At 25.4% G+C, this 5,734-nt stretch overlaps 1 non-coding gene across 1 annotated transcript; it reads left to right on the top strand.

The window, feature by feature from the left end:
- The first annotated feature begins 1,565 nt into the window (after positions 1–1,565).
- LOC123304324 lies at positions 1,566–1,684 on the top strand. Its single transcript, XR_006536355.1, has one exon. It is a non-coding gene; the product is annotated as a 5S ribosomal RNA (ribosomal RNA).
- Positions 1,685–5,734: the final 4,050 nt, after the last annotated feature.

The raw sequence follows: 5,734 nt of genomic DNA on the forward strand, positions 1-5,734 counted from the left end.
ATTATTGACAAAAAAAGTTTTTCTAAAAATGAAATCTTATACTATAATATATATATTTATATATTAAATTTTTTAATTATTTATATACTAATAATTTATAATAAATCGATATTAAATAAAAAATAAAAATATATACTTTTTAAGTTTACCTTAAAAATATTATTGTTTTGTATGATTGAAATAATTAATATTAAACTATGTTTATTAATAATTGTTAATAAAAAAATTAAATATATTTTAATTTATAAAATAAATATTATTATTAAATTTATAATTTATTATTTTATATATTATAGAAATTGAAAAAATAAATCATGTTTACTACGACAGTAAATTAGAAATACTATTTAATTTTTATGTGTTTTCTACATGGTACTTTGACTTACATAGGGACTTATATTATTGTGAATAATGATATAATTGAAAACCTTTATTTTTTATTTGATAGAATTATTATATTTTATCATTTAAATATTTATAATAAATACATTATTTTTATAAAGTAAAAAATATGGCCGAAGAAAATTCTACAGCTGTTGCAGCAACTGCGGTTACTGCTGCTTCTACAACACCAACAAAAAAAGCAACAGCTTCTGGTGCTAAACGTACAAAACAACATTCAAAACCAACACATCCACGTACATCAGAAATGGTTGTTAACGCAATTAAAAATTTAAAAGAACGTGGTGGTTCATCATTACAAGCAATTAAAAAATATTTAGCTGCAAATTATAAAGTGGATTCTGATAAAATTTCACCATTTATTAAAAAATATTTAAAAGCTGCTGTAACTGAGGGAGCCTTGGTACAAACTAAAGGTAAAGGTGCATCTGGTTCATTCAAATTGGCTGCTTCCGCTTCATCTAATTCTTCAGCTAAATCAAAAGTTTCCAAAAAAGAAAGTGGAGCAAAAGGTTCAGCAAAGAGTGCTAAAAGTAAACGGGCACCAAAAGAAAAGAAAGCCACAACTACATCATTGGCAGCCAAAAAGCCTAAAGCAAAAAAAGCGACTCCATCATCATCAACTGCTGCTAAAAAAGTTACTGCAAAATCATCAGCGGCATCAAAAAAAGCACCAGTTAAAGCAAAACCAGCAAAAAGTACAAAATCCGCTGCCAAAAGTAGCCCTGCTCGTAAACCGAAAGCACCAAAAGCTAAGAAAGCTTCTGTTGCCAAATCATCTCCTACAAAAATTAAAAAAGCAGCACCAAAAAAGAAATGATCTGTTACTTTAATAATATATTGAAATATTTCATTATTTTTGCTAAAAAATGAAAATAACATAGGCCTTAATACAGGCCACAAATTAATATTTGATAAGAGTAAATTATTTTTTGTATAAATATTTTATAAAATAATAGTTTAGAAACATTTGCCACAGTCAGTACCACGGATGGGTGGCCACTTGAGAATACTGTGTGCGGTTGCATTTTTATTTAAAATATATGGTATAATAAATAAGTATATATTTAAATTGATTACTTCATTGAAAATTTTAATAATATACTTTAATATTAATGATATTTATGAAAAATATATATTTGTAAAAATTTTCATTTATTACTGGCAACAGCCATACCACGTTGAAAACACCGGTTCTCGTCCGATCACCGAAGTTAAGCAACATTGGGCACAGTCAGTACTTGGATGGGTGACCGCTTGGGAACACTGTGTGCGGTTGCCTTTTTATATTAAAAATATAAATTATTTTTCTTCTGTTTTTTTTTTTTACACACCATATATAAATATATGTTATTTATAAATGTAAACCTTTTATATTATTCGTCAACAAATAAATATTATTTTTTGTATAAAATTTTATTGCATTTATAACTCATATCATGGTTACTTTAAAGCGAGAAGTTTTTTTAATATTTCAAATGAATATAAAATAATATAAATTTTATGAAATTTATTTATTTTTAGAAATAGCAATCGCTTATAATTATAACAAAATTTTAATAATGTTTAATTTTATTTCAATAATTTATATATATATTTTTTAATAAAAATAATATACTCTTATTTAATAATATATGTTGGTCCTATATATAGGACCGAAAATATTTCTTATTTGTTTTTTTTTTTTTTAAATTGTCATTTAAAACGCTTATGCACGTTCTCCACGAATACGTCTTGCCAATTGTATATCCTTAGGCATAATTGTAACACGCTTTGCATGAATTGCGCATAAATTGGTATCTTCAAATAAACCTACTAAATAGGCTTCACTAGCTTCTTGTAATGCCATAACAGCTGAACTTTGAAAACGTAAATCGGTTTTAAAATCTTGTGCAATTTCACGTACTAAACGTTGGAATGGTAATTTACGAATTAACAATTCAGTACTTTTTTGATAACGACGAATTTCTCGTAAAGCTACTGTACCAGGACGATATCTGTGTGGTTTTTTTACTCCACCAGTTGCTGGTGCACTTTTACGTGCAGCTTTCGTTGCTAATTGTTTTCTTGGTGCTTTACCACCAGTTGATTTACGTGCAGTTTGCTTGGTTCTAGCCATTTTCAAATAATAATGTTTTTACAAAAAAACACACAATTTTAAAAATTATATTCGACAATTTGATACTACAAAGTCAAATGTTTAAATGCGAAATAAATGTGTTGTATTTATATTTATATGAAATTTCAAAATTTTTGTTGTTATATCCTATTGGATAGCTATCAGAGTATGGACTAATCAAATTGTATAGGCGTGGCTTAAAAAATCTTTAATGCTTTATATAAAAAGGCACAATTGTACCGGCGCTCACATACATTACAATACTTGTGAGGTTAACACACGTGTTATCCGTTCGTTAAAATATTGTAAATAATTTTTTATTAAAATGACTGGCAGAGGAAAAGGTGGAAAGGGTCTTGGAAAAGGGGGTGCAAAACGTCATAGAAAAGTTTTGCGTGATAATATCCAAGGTATTACAAAACCTGCAATTCGTCGTTTAGCACGACGAGGTGGAGTAAAACGTATCTCTGGTTTAATTTATGAAGAAACACGTGGTGTACTTAAAGTATTCCTTGAAAATGTTATTCGGGATGCTGTTACATATACTGAACACGCAAAACGTAAAACAGTTACAGCTATGGATGTTGTATATGCATTAAAACGACAAGGTCGTACTTTGTATGGTTTTGGAGGTTAAGAAAATATAATAATTTACTTAAAATATTTAGTAAATTTATTAAAGAATATTTAATACATCCGATAAATTTAAACAGGCTTTCCTTTTTGGGAAGCCACTAATTTTATTTATATAAGAGTAAATAAATTTGTTAATAAATATAACATATTATATAATTTGTTTACAACAAATTATTTTGTTTATAACATACATTACCAAATATTTTTTTTTTTTTTTTTTTTTTTGTAATATATCTGCAATAATAAATTATAATTTGTATATTATCTATTTTATTTTACAATAACTTATTGAATTTTTGAAAAAATTTTATTATAAATTAATATACTATTATATTTTTTATATATACAAGTTAAGAGTAACAAGTATCGATAGGAGATTATCGAATTTATAACTAATAAAACATTGCGCCTTAATCAAAGAAAATAAATATTTTGCTATACCATTTGTTATACTTTCAATAAATAATTTATTATTAAATTTTTATTATTTCATTTATTTTTTAAAATTATTAAAAATATTTTTCTAATAATTATAAGCGTACATAAACAAGTAGTAAATGTAAAATGAAAATAATAAAGGTAATGTAATGCATTTGCATTACACTGATTTACGATATATATTCCGATATCCTTTATTATATTTAAAATTAATAATATTGATATACTAATAATAGATATATTCAAGCTATTAATATATAAAATTTTATATTAAATATGATATTAATAATTGTTTATTTTATTTTTTTGTATATATAAAAATAATTTACTCTTATTTAAAAAATTTGATGGCTCTCTTAAAAAGAGAGCCATTTTTATATGTTGATGTATTTTTATGTTATCAATTAAATAATATTTTCGATTTATTTATTTTGAACTTGTATATTTTGTAACAGCTTTAGTACCTTCACTAACAGCGTGCTTTGCCAATTCACCAGGTAATAATAATCGAACTGCGGTTTGAATTTCCCGACTTGTGATTGTTGAACGTTTATTATAATGTGCTAAACGTGATGCTTCAGCAGCAATACGTTCAAAAATATCATTAACAAAACTGTTCATGATACTCATAGCTTTACTAGAGATACCAGTATCAGGATGCACTTGTTTTAATACTTTGTAAATGTAAATTGCATATGATTCCTTGCGCTTCCTCTTCTTTTTCTTATCACTCTTTGATATATTTTTTTGAGCTTTGCCAGCTTTTTTTGCTGCTTTTCCACTTGTTTTTGGTGGCATTGTTACAAACAATTAATATACACAGATAGTTACAGAACACCAGTCAGTATATGTATGAGCGTGTCGTGTATACAACTAGCGTATTATATACGCGAAGATGGATATAACAATAAAAATGAATACTACTCTCTGATTGGCTGAAAATAATACTATAAGGTGATTGGTTTATTTTTAAAGTTTTATATTTTATAAATATTATAAATTAAAATACCCAAATAACATTTTAAACATTTATGTTACAATCCCCGTAACGTACACATCTGTGTGATTATATTTACAAAAAAAAATATTAATTAAATAAATTTATTCGCTATGTCTGGACGAGGTAAAGGTGGTAAAGTAAAGGGAAAGGCAAAGTCAAGATCAAGCCGAGCAGGATTACAATTTCCTGTTGGAAGAATTCACAGATTATTACGAAAAGGAAATTATGCTGAACGAGTAGGTGCTGGTGCCCCAGTATATTTGGCTGCTGTTATGGAATATTTGGCTGCAGAAGTTCTCGAGTTAGCTGGTAATGCTGCCCGTGATAACAAAAAAACACGTATCATTCCACGTCATTTACAATTGGCAATTCGTAATGATGAAGAATTAAATAAATTATTATCTGGTGTAACAATTGCTCAAGGTGGTGTATTACCAAACATTCAAGCAGTGTTATTACCAAAGAAAACTGAAAAGAAAGCATAAATTAAAAACATTGCATTAATTTTTATAATAATAATACATCGATCATAGGCCTTTTAATAAAAGGCCACAAATTTATTTAAAATAAGAGTAAAAATTATTTTTATAAATAATATATTATAATATTTTTTTAAAGAATCAATTTAAATAATTATAAATTAATGATTCTTTTTTTTTTTTTTTTTTTTTTATATGTTATTATGGAAATAATTCATCATATTATGATGACATTTAGGTAACATATTATAAGAATATTCATAAAATATTATCAAAATAATATTGTATTATGATGATATTTAGACAAAATATTATAAGAATATACACAAAATATTATCAAAATAATATCATTAGATAACAAAACTGTTCATGATACTCATACCTTTACTAGAGATAAAAGTATCAGGATGCACTTGTATTAATACATATTATCACAACATCACAAAATATTTTTTAAAAGGAAAAATTTTTTTAAAATTATTATAAAATTTGATTGAATTAAATTTCAATTTATTTTTTTAATAATTAAAGAAAAAAAAAAAAAAAAAAGCATATAAACTTTCTATTGAAAATGTTATTTTAAACTAGATGGCCAAGTGAACTTCGTTACACAAACAATATATGACGTATTCGTTATTTAAATAATCAGTATCCTTTGAT

Source organism: Chrysoperla carnea (genome assembly GCF_905475395.1).
Source record: "Chrysoperla carnea chromosome X unlocalized genomic scaffold, inChrCarn1.1 SUPER_X_unloc_4, whole genome shotgun sequence".
In the NCBI taxonomy this organism is placed as follows: domain Eukaryota; kingdom Metazoa; phylum Arthropoda; class Insecta; order Neuroptera; family Chrysopidae; genus Chrysoperla; species Chrysoperla carnea.